At 38.3% G+C, this 11534-nt stretch overlaps 1 pseudogene; it reads left to right on the forward strand.

The window, feature by feature from the left end:
- Positions 1 to 2286: 2286 nt before the first annotated feature.
- LOC110300841 lies at positions 2287 to 3108 on the forward strand (annotated as a pseudogene).
- The last annotated feature ends 8426 nt before the right edge of the window (positions 3109 to 11534 follow it).

The following is an 11534-nucleotide window of genomic DNA, read 5'->3' on the forward strand; positions in this document are numbered from 1 at the left end:
CTCTGCCTCCCAAGTGCTAGAATTAAAGACATGTGCCACCACCACCCAGAAAGATCAATAATTTTTTATAAAAATAATTACTTCTTAAATAACATTTCACAATGGAACTGATAAAGACATTGATCTGACTCATCTCAACTGTGCAACCTTTCTTCTTTTTAAAATTCTGGCCTGGGACAAAACTACATGAAAGAATATACCATTAAATTCAGGGTTACTCTCCAAAAACCAATAGAAAATTCTTAAAAAAAATAAATTCACTTATATATAAAATATTAAGGCCTCTGCATGAGAACAGTTTTATATCTGGGATACTGGCCCTTTCCTAACAGAACTATCACCCCACCCACCTCAAACTTCAGAATGAAAGGTTCTCAAGTGAAAAGTCCTTTTTATTTTGCCAATATATGAAATTAAACATAAAATTATACTGCAAAGTAATATGTACTTAACAAATGAGATACTGAAGAGTCTAACTTTGTATCTGTGCTAATTTCAGTATGGCCTTCACATACAAGTATAGTGTATTTTTAGCCATAGTTCACAATCTTTTATTCTTTTATTCTGATCACTGCAGAGCAGTTTAGGTTGCAGTTGGTATTAAAGCACACTTCTGTATCCTGTGGTCTTAAGAAGGTTTTATTTGTTTGTTTTTAAGTGCAAAGCACTTAAAACATATATATACAATGCATATAACACTTTGTAACTCCACTACCAAGAAAGTCGAATGCCTAATAGGCTTTTTTTATACCTGGGAAAATTGGAAGTTTTCCAGCTTTGAGTGGATCCCAGAGAAGGAAAGTCCTCTACAATAGATCCAGACTTTAGTTAAGATAATCCCATCACTTACACCACATGACCTAGAGCCCAAGTGATACTGAAGTGACCAGTAGAAATGCAATGTCATCAGGAACTACTATTCAGTGAGGTGACAACAGGACAAATACGTGGAATGCTGAAGGAAAACTGCCACCTGCAGGGAAGAACTATGTACCTTTGAGAACCTATTCCTGGCATGTTGCTGTTTGGTGGTAAAAATAGAGCGACAGCAGGTTCCATGCATCTGTAACATTTGATTCGATTTGACAGGCTCACTAAATCATAAAGACAGGTGAGTCCACCAGCAAAACATTGTAAGACAGAAATGGTAGATCTCAAACCTACCATGGGCCGGATGCGAAGGCACTTAACTAGGGAAACTAAATCCATACCTACCATTGCTATTCATCCTGACTACAGTTAGTAGAAGATTCAAAACAAAACAAAACAAAACAAAAACAAAACAAAAACAAAACACAAATACCATTCCATTTTCAGTGATATGAAAGGTTTAAAAAAGTTGAAAATGGTGGCAGCTGAGCAGCAGTGTCACTTGGGAGAAACCATGAAAGATTCTGTGGAGTGAAAAGAAAAGACCTTCCCTCCACATGACAAATATAGCACACACTTTATGTACACAGAAGAGAGGCTGTATGGAGAGCTCAGGGAAACACTGTACCTAGACACGCTTGGATTTGGTTGTAATAAAGAAAGTTAAAATTTCATGGAAAAATATTTAATATGCAGACATCATGGGAACGGATCTTTGTGAACACAAAAGAATATGATATATGTTGCATATTAAAGCTTACAAGATAGTGTCTACCACATAGCAAGTATATTTTGGCCAATTGTCTTCCACTGACCTGTTGTTAGCTATTCCAGCATGGACTTTATAGACAGATGGGCTTAATTAATTCAGTGGCCAAAACTGAGAGCAATGTTATGGACTTCTACTGACCAAAGATGCCTTTCCTACTGTTGCAAATAACTGTTCAACTTGCCAGAAAGAGAAACCAATCCTAGGACAGCAGAGAATGTTTACTAAAGATGAGTCGCCTGATGTCAAGTTTTTCTTTTGACCTGGAAAAAGCAAATTCCTTTCATTGCTTTAGATAGTGTGTAAGACAGTAAACATAAAAGGAAAGGTTTCTTTTGGCTCACAGTTTCAGAAGTTTCAATCCATGACCAGGTAGCCTTGTTGCTTTTGGGTCTTTGACCAGGTTGTGTTTTATGGCAGGGACATTGGGCAGATGGGCTTCTCCTTTGATGGCACATAGCAAACAAGAAAAGAGCCTGAGCATCTTAATGGCCCCTTCAAGGTAACTACCCCAAAGGTCTAAATTGCTTTCACTAGACCTTGACTCACCAAAGTTCAACCCCCACCGAACATCACCAAAGGGAGGCAACAAGCCTTCCACTTATGGGCTTTTGGGAGACATTTAAGATTCACGTACAGGTCTCTCTATGGCTGCCAGTACAAGAGGGTCTGGTCCTCCCTGGATGAGAGCCGAGGCAAGTGGGCTGCTGGTCGGTCCTGCCAATGTGAGCAGGACTGTGCATCTGCTCACTGAGCAGGCACAGCAAGGGCTCGGAGACCACTCCCTGGGTATTCCATCTCGTGGGTAAGAAGACTGAAGCTGAGTGGAATAACATCCGTTGGGGAGCCTCTGAGCTGGGCTCCCTCTCCATACTCTCACTGAGTCCTGCCGGGAACTGAGTATCAGGAAGAAATCCAAGAACTTAATGAAAGTAGCAAGACAATCGGCCATGATCCACACTAATTATGTGAACCCAGCAAGAAAACAGACAAATCAGAGAATTACAACAAGAGAACAAAGAACTGCGAACATCCTGGGAAGAACACCAGTCTGCCTGGAACCTGAAAGTGAGCAAATACGGAGAACAAATGATCAGATTGCTAATGCCCAACAAAAAAAGATGACCCAGGTATAATAGTGAAGTTAAAAGAGCAGCACTCAAAGGAGCTGCAAGCACATGTTGACCAGACCACCGAGTTGGCAGCAGTAATGAGAAAAGCTATTGAAATTGACGAGCGGCAGGGTTGCAAGGAACAGGAGCCAATGTTTCAACTTGGACAAGAAAACAAAGGCTTGAGAGAGATCCTTCAGATAACTCGAGAATCCTTTTTAAACCTGTGGAAGGATGATATGTCAGAGAGTACATCTCTGTCCGCCTTAGTGACTTAGCGGCCTGAGTCTGAGGAAGAGCCTTTTCCCTCTAGTACGTACAGGGACACTGGCAACGAGACAGCAGCAGAATGTATGATTAGATCCCAACCACAGTTAGAAAGGAGAAGCTGAGCCACAGAGGGCACAGTGAGTCTTCAAGGTGCGGCTGAGCCCTGCACTTTCGGAAGTGCTATTGACATCTTGGATGATACATAGATTCAAGAAAACCTGAATACTCCTAGGTTTATATATATATATATATATATATATATATATATATATATATATATATATAAGCAATTATGCATGATGTTCTTTTCATCATTGAGCATTGGATGCTGATTAAGACATTTACCAAATCTCTGTGCCAGCACGTGAGGACAAATTAATTTATGAGGAACTACATCGAGCACAGCAGCTGCAGTGAGTTGGCTGTGTAGCTCAGTGTGTGTGTGGAAATCTGCAATCAACTTCAGATTCCATCTGTCTTCTTAGAAGCCAGACTGGTGACTTGATTTATGATACAAGGGGGACCAACAGCCATGCTTCCTCTATTCCCAAGCTCCTTCAAATTGAGTGATTATTAATTACTCAGAAGAATGAACTGAACTGTTGTCTTGATGGTTTGCACTTAGCCTTCCTTGCTTAGAAACTACTTTGTCACAAGTATTGAATGTCTGGTAGGAGAGTAACTAATTACACTCCCAGGGACCTGACCAATGACCACCAGTGAGCCCACAGAAACTACAGTGCTATTAGAAGTTAAATCTAGGTTCAATCCAAGTGTCTGGTTCTAAACCCCTTTCCAATGGAGGAGGAGGCAAGATTTGTCATTGCGTTTAGAATGCTCTGGTCCCTGAGTAATTATTACAACACAGAACTTGTTACCAGGTTGATAATATATTGTTTTCAAATATGTTTATTAATCTAATTTTATCATTACCCTATCTATTTTGGTTGGACATAAAAGGAGCTTTGGTCTGAAAATTTCTGCATGTAGGTTCTACATATACATGTTATAGTTGAACATTTGAATTCCAAGTAGAAGTTTAAACATTTATCCTCATAAAGACAATCTAGTTTCTCCATTTGTTATATAATTTGTTGGTGGTTTGAGAGTCTGGGAGACTGTGCTGTTTAGAAATCTTAGAATGCATAATCAAGGTAAGTATATTAGCATTAATATGCGTCTTAAAATTTTACTGCATTTAAAATATTTATAACAGGAAATCACATTTATACCATCCATTTTCATTTCATTTCTTTTCTTTTTTTATTAAGTATTTATCTCATTTACATTTCCAATGCTATCCCAAAAGTCCCCCACACGCTCCCCCACTCATTCCCCACCCACCCACTCCCACTTCTTAGCCCTGGCGTTCCCCTGTACTGAGGCATATAAAGTTTGCACGACCAATGGGCCTCTCTTTCCACGGATGGCCGACTAGGCCATCTTCTGATACATATGCAGCTAGAGACAGGAGCTCAGGGGGCGGGGGGTGGAGGAGGGGTACTGGTTAGTTCATATTGTTGTTCCACCTATAGGGTTGCAGATTCCCCCCAGCTCCTTGGGTACTTTCTCTAGCTCCTCCATTAGGGGCACTGTGATCCATCCAATAGCTGACTGTGAGCATACACTTCTGGGTTTGCTAGGCCCCGGCATAGTATTATTTCATTTCATTTCATTTCATTTCATTTCATTTCATTTCATTTCATTGCATATATTGTTAGTAACTTGTGATGTATGTGTGTGTCCTCCCCCATCCTTGAGAAGGCTGATTTAGGTCTTGTTTATACCACAGCTGCCTAGCCCACCTAGGGTGGAGTCTTCCAACCTAGGTAAAGTCTATTGTCCTGCCACATCTGCTGCTTCCTCCAAGATACCACTACCTGTTGAGAGGCTGAGCTTGTTTTCCTGACAAGATCCTGACAAAGCAAGGAGATCCTGACAGCTAGATCCTGGCATAGGGGGGATGGGTTCCCAACATCCCCTTTTAAGTTCAGACTCAAAAAGTAAACATTAGGCCTTGATCAGAAACTTTGTCTTGGTCTCCCTCTTCTCTCGCCATCCCTCCCTCCCATATAGCCTCTGCTTTCCTTTCAGGAGCCCAGTTCATATAGCAACTAGAGGCTACATATGTTAAATGCACAAGCATTTGTGCATATATACACACATATAAACACACATACATAACAAGTTAACACACACATGCACATCTAACACTACAATTTGCAGACTTATTCTAAGTATTTAAATTTGGGCCCAGCCATTAAAAATGGCTACTGATGATAGCTAAATGGGCTGTGCCATACATGTGAATTTTATATTTAAAATTCATACACATCAGGTACAATCACATGGCTGATAGAATAAACCATTCAAGTCTTGTGAGATACAGGATTAAAATATTTTATCTATGATATTATCATCTTTTATTAAAAATTAACCTCTTTAACTCTGTGTATTTTTTCTTGTGAGAAGACAATTTGATGAGAGAAGTAAGTGAAGGAGAAATTGTGCCTGGTTCTGGCAAACTGTTCCTCATTCACAAAGTGAGAAGGAAAGGCTGAACTGCTTTAGGAAACACACAATTCCAGCATTCAAGAGCTTAGCTCGAAGGAGAAAAAGACAGCAAGACCAAGTCCTGGGGTAGCTGACACTTGGTCTTGATGAACAGAACGTTTAAATATTCCAGCAAGAAGAGTGTTGGTTATGAAGCTGCAGGTACAGTTCATATTGCCTGCTATAGAAAATGAAGGTCAGCAGCAGTGTAATGACTAGTCAGTGAGATTCTCAGTCTTTCTCTCTCCTGCCCTCTGTCTCTCGTTCATCATATTCTGTACTCTTAAAATATGCCAGTTTCTTTTGGTTTTCTTATTTTTTTAAATAAATAACTCCTCATTTCTCTTTTATTTGGTATAGTTTCATATCACGACTTCATTCCTTTCTGCTCTGCCCTGTATTATTCTTTATGTAATACCAATGTTGGCTTTGCTTTCTTCTTGCATCTAGTTCTTTAAGAAACACTGAGAAGTTATTCACACGAATACTGCATTTTTGATGCAAGTGATTATAAGCTTTATCATAGATCTGATTTTGCTGAGTTATGTAAGCTTCAGTCTATCATTTCTCCATTTCATTTGTCTCAAGAACATTTTAAAATTCTTTATTGTTTTGTTTCTCTTCTAGAACATTTTAATGCGTACACCATTCCAGTTTCCAAGTTTTTTCATGTTGCTTGTTTCTAGTTTCATGCTGTTATCCTAGGAGAAGATATTTGGTGTGATTTAATTTTTAATTGCTTGTGCTATGAATTCTTTTTTCGAGTAAGGGTTTCTCTGTGCAGCCCCAGCTGTTCTGGAACTCACTCTGTAGACCAGGCTGGCCTTGAACTCAGAGATCCACCTTCCTCTGCCTCCCAAGTGCTGGGATTAAAGGCGTGCACCACCACTGTCTGGCTTGTGCTATGATCGTTAGCATATCAATTGATCTAGTCTAGAGAACGGCCAATGCATAGCTGAGAAGGTTTTATATTGTGTAGCTACTGAGCAGAGGATGGGTAATGGAAGTGTCTGGCATATTTATTTGGTTTAAAGTACAGTTTGAATCCATATTTCTTCATTGATTGTCTGTCTGGATGATCTGTCAATGGCTATACGTAGTTGCTATAATCCTCTGTCCTTACAGTTAGTCTGTGTCTCTTTAAATCCATTTGTTTGCTTCCTAATACCTAGATGCTAAAATATTGGATGTCTATAAATGTGCTATTGTTGCTGATTCCCATTGTATTTCTTTCTATATATTTGTCTCTTTACATGAAGGCCATACCTGCTTGTTTTTAATAGCTTTTGGCTAGGTTTCTATTTGATCTAGTAGGAGCATAGTTAATTATATTTTCTTTGGTTTCCACAAGCTTAGAATACCTTTTCTAATATGCTCACTTTTTCTCTATAGGCTTCCTTATGCGTGTGGTGAGTCTCTTGTAGGCAGCATGCAGTTGTGTCTTATCTTCTTTCTTTGGTTTCCTTAGTTGGGTTTTTCTCATGATTCATTTTTTCAATTTGCCACCATACTTCTTTTAAGTGGAGAATTTAACCCACTTGAACTCAAGGCAGTTCTGGAAAGGTGCAGACTACTGCTACTTTGTTTCTGTTTCCTAACTTATTTATAGACTCATCCCAATTTTACATGAATTATATACCTTTCCTTTAACACATTTATATTCCGTAACTTTTAATTTTAGGGTATCTATTCTTTTAGTATGTTTCTTGAGATTGTGTTTTGTTGCTATTATGAAGCTCACTACAATGTCTCAGGGTTATAACAGTTTATTGTAAATGAATATTATTTTGATTTGGATAACCGAAAAATTGTAAAGAAAAACTTTGTGCCATTCCTGCTGTCACATTTTGCACTTTTTGTGTTACAGTTTATACATTTTCAATTCCTTAATCACTAGCAAAGTATTTTTTACAAAGATATAACATTCATATCTTGTGTGCTTTTGAATCATCCTGTTTAGAATATATGATAGTCTGTACTTTATGATTATAATATTAACATTTTAAGACTTAAAGTCCAGGTGCTCACTTTTCCATGTGGATTTTTCTTTTTTCAGATGCTTTCAAATTAGCACCGTTTTCTCTCAGCATGGTAAGAGTGCCTGCAGACGGAGGAAGAGGTAAGCACCGTTTTCTCTCAGCATGGTAAGAGCGCCTGCAGACGGAGGAAGAGGTGTGGTACTGTTCCTCAGAGCCTTCACTTAGGCTGTCATTTAGGGGCTTTTCTCTGTTCTGTGAAATGGACAAGTGATTTTGCCTAATTGTTTTTGAGATTCCTCCAAGGTTTCTTTTGCGGCTAACAGCTGGCTATTCTGTGTGTGAGTGTCTCAAACCTCTTGGTGGCATCTCTCAAATTTCTAATTTTTATTCTGCTTTGTTGTAGCACTTTAGCCTTTATGCTAAAAACACTGGAGTAATACAGAAAAAGTCAGGGTTGTTGGAACCACAGGAAACCGGAACCAGAGACCTTATTGTCAGTATCTACTGTACACTACATGCTATTGGCTGGTCTGTGTTTGCTGACATAACTACCCCTCTCTCCATTTGTACCTAAGCATTCTGGTTCGATCAGAATCTGTTCTGCACCTGTTACTGTGACCAAGAAGGTGAAGTCTTTAAGATGCATCTAAATTTGCTCAAATTATTATCATTTGACCACTGTTTTTATATTGGACTTTGATGCAGAAGAAATTTCAAGAGGCTAGTCATAGGTCAGACCCTAGTAGTCAGCCGCATGTGAAATTTTAGAAATCGAGATTACCAATGGCCCAAATATAATCATTCTCCAGGGTACTCAAAATAAATTCTGTAGTTTTGTATTGATGTAACAACCATGGAGAAATATTTTCAAATTTTAGAGCACCAAGGGCTGAATATTATATCCCAGATTATACATGTGTTATGTCATCTGTGGTATAATAATTCCCTACTAGCTAATTTCTATTACATAAGGAGAAAATTTTAATTATAATCTTCTACCTAATATATTTTGGTATATTCTTAACTCCTAAAGACAAATTAATACTAGATAGGAAAATCTTTAAAATTATTATTATAAAGGATTATAATAACTTAAAGAATCTAGAAACTCCCACTGGAGTAATGAGAGAGAAATCCAGCTAAAAGTACCAGGGTTAGTGTCTGGAAATTTTATTCTACTAGTGAGTACCCTATATTTCATAGGAAAGGGTCAGCCTCAGACCTCAGCTATCAAATTTAAATTTCCCCAGTTCTGTGGCATGAGCAGTCTTAACACATGTTATAATCAAAACACATGTTTCAAACTTTTGAGAGATTTTAATACATATGCTTAAAAATCTGATACAGTGGGTAAAATGTTTGCCAGTACTGCCTGTCTCAAGTCTGTAACCCAATGATATTGACTCTGCTGTAATATATATAATTAATATGCTACATGAATTTTAACATTTTTGTTAACTCCGATTTCCCTGAAATAGTCATTAAAATGATAGTGGATACACTATGCATCTTATTTGTACCAGTTTTAGAAGAAATGAATCCACACAAGGAACAAAATTCTCTTCGATCTCATGCTGAGAGAGCATTACTGCATACATATTTATATGCCCTCCTCAGAGATCACACTTCAACACAAGGTAAAGATGATCATGGAGAAACCTTTTCCAGCTCCCATGCTGATGATAAGATTGAGGAAAGGGGGCCATGTATCTCTATGAGTGGTTGGCCAAGTAATGAATCACACACAGTGGTGCCAAGGCACTTTTCCAAGTGACGATAGTGGAAGGGCTTGATAAGGGATGTGGGATTCCTTTTGAAGAGAAAGATCCAGCTGGAGAAACTAGCTCTAGTTCCCATGCTGTTGTTTCGGTTGCTGCAAGGAGGTATTGCATCACTCATCTGTGTGATCCACCTGTGAGCTGGATTTGGGCACAGACAAACCCATTTATCTTTTGCTTTAAAAATCATTCTTATTAAAGTTTTCAAACAGTGGGGTTTTTTATTAGAAAAATACCTTCATTAAACAAGTGGGGTTTTTGATAATCTCATACATATGTTCTGCTTACTCTAACTCGCAGCCTTTCTTATATCCCTAATGTTTTTTACACAGTAGCATCAGACTTTATGCATTTCTTTGAAATTATCTTATCAAGGTGGTGATATCTTGAAGATTTTATATAACTAGCAAATATTTTTAAAAACTTATCTTTCATTTCTGATATGAACTTCCTGTGCCCTATTAAACCAAGATAAATACATGTTTATGCCTAAACTGATATACACTTTTTCATTGTTATTAACAAAAATTCAATATATTAGATGATAGATGCTTAGATGTCAATATTTTGACTGGATTAAATTTATTTAAAATATAAATTCCATATATCATTTTATATATTTAAGTATTTTTATCATCAATGTTTTTCTTAGAGACTTTTGGAATTGATTACTTTGAAAATTATTTTGTCAAAATTTGTTGGGAGCTATTAAGACAACTCTATTGTCTTGATCTCCGAATTGGGCCTCTCCCTCCGAGAAGAAAAGGGGGTCAAAAGCGGGCCACTGACACACTGTTCAGAGAACAACCACAAAATGTTCCAGCCCTAAGTCAGCACCAGATGTCCTTACCACAAGATGTACCCTGATACCACCAAGTTCGTGCTTCCCCGTGTAGTTGCCAAAAGAAAAATTTCTGCTGCCCCATCCCTCCTGCTGAGAAGTACTTCCTCCTTTGCTTGTGCATTTCCGCTGCCCCATTCCTCCTGCTGAAAAGTACTTCCCCTTTTGCTTGTGCATTTAAGCCTTGAGCCTTGCTGAATACAGAGACACCTTGATGCTACTCAGACTGCTTCCCGTGTTGTTCCTGCACTTGGTGTCTGTCTTTCTCTCTCCCAATTTGGTTCTTAGGAGAAGGTCCCCTCAAGACCCTTGAATAACTGGACCTGCTGGATGGGTCAAAAATTGTGATTAGAATTTTTCCTAGTGTATGTATAACTTTTAGTGATTGAAATCTTAGTGTCTGTACTATAGTTGCTATATTTTAAAATTTATATGCATTTCAATGCCTTTAAGACTAACATTGAAGTGATCTTCAAAGCAAGCTTTTGATGTCAGATGGTATATATAAACTTTGTTTAATAACAATAAAATACCAAATTGGTCATATTCCATTTTGTCTGTATACCTCTCAGAACACACCCATGTAATTGTTGAAACGTTTGTCATCTCATTACTGAGTTCCCCATTGCTATCCCCTGGGTTAATAGTCATCCAAGGTTCCTATGATGACAAGCCTGAGAGTAAAGACAGTTAAAGCAATGTCACTTCACCTGATTTGCTGCAATAATTTATATTATATATAAATTTACTTTCTACTGTATGGTACACATTGACAAAGGATGTTCAAAATAATGAAAACAGCAGGTATATTTGTATTAGTTACTGTATTTCTGTGATAAGATAACATGACCAAGCCACATTATAGTAAAAAGAGTTTACTGGAGGTTTACAGTTCCAGAGACTAACAGTTCAAGACCATCATAGCAGAGAGCATGACAGCAAGCAGGCAGGCATGATTCTGGATCAGTAGTTGAGAGCTCACATCTGGAGACACCATCAGAAATGAATCAGTGGTTAAGAGCACTGACTGCTCTTCCAGAGGTCCTGAGTTCAATTCCCAGCAACCACATGGTGGCTCACAACCATCTGTAATGGGAATCTGATGCCCTCTTCTGGTGTGTCTGAAAATAGAGACAGTGACAATGTACTTACATATATAAAATAAATAAACAAATATTTTTTCTTTTAAGGAAGAATGTGGAGAAAGAAAGAGTGAGAGAGTTAACTGGATATGGCATAGACTTTAAAAATCTCAAAGCTCGAGGTCAGAGTGAGGACCACAGAGGCAGACAGCTTCTGGGACAGGCGGGAGCCACAGAGCCGCTGAGGCAGCACCCTTTTGGGGCCGCAGACATCCAGCAC

The sequence above is a fragment of the Mus caroli genome, chromosome 8 (genome assembly GCF_900094665.2).
Source record: "Mus caroli chromosome 8, CAROLI_EIJ_v1.1, whole genome shotgun sequence".
Taxonomy (NCBI): Eukaryota; Metazoa; Chordata; class Mammalia; order Rodentia; family Muridae; genus Mus; species Mus caroli.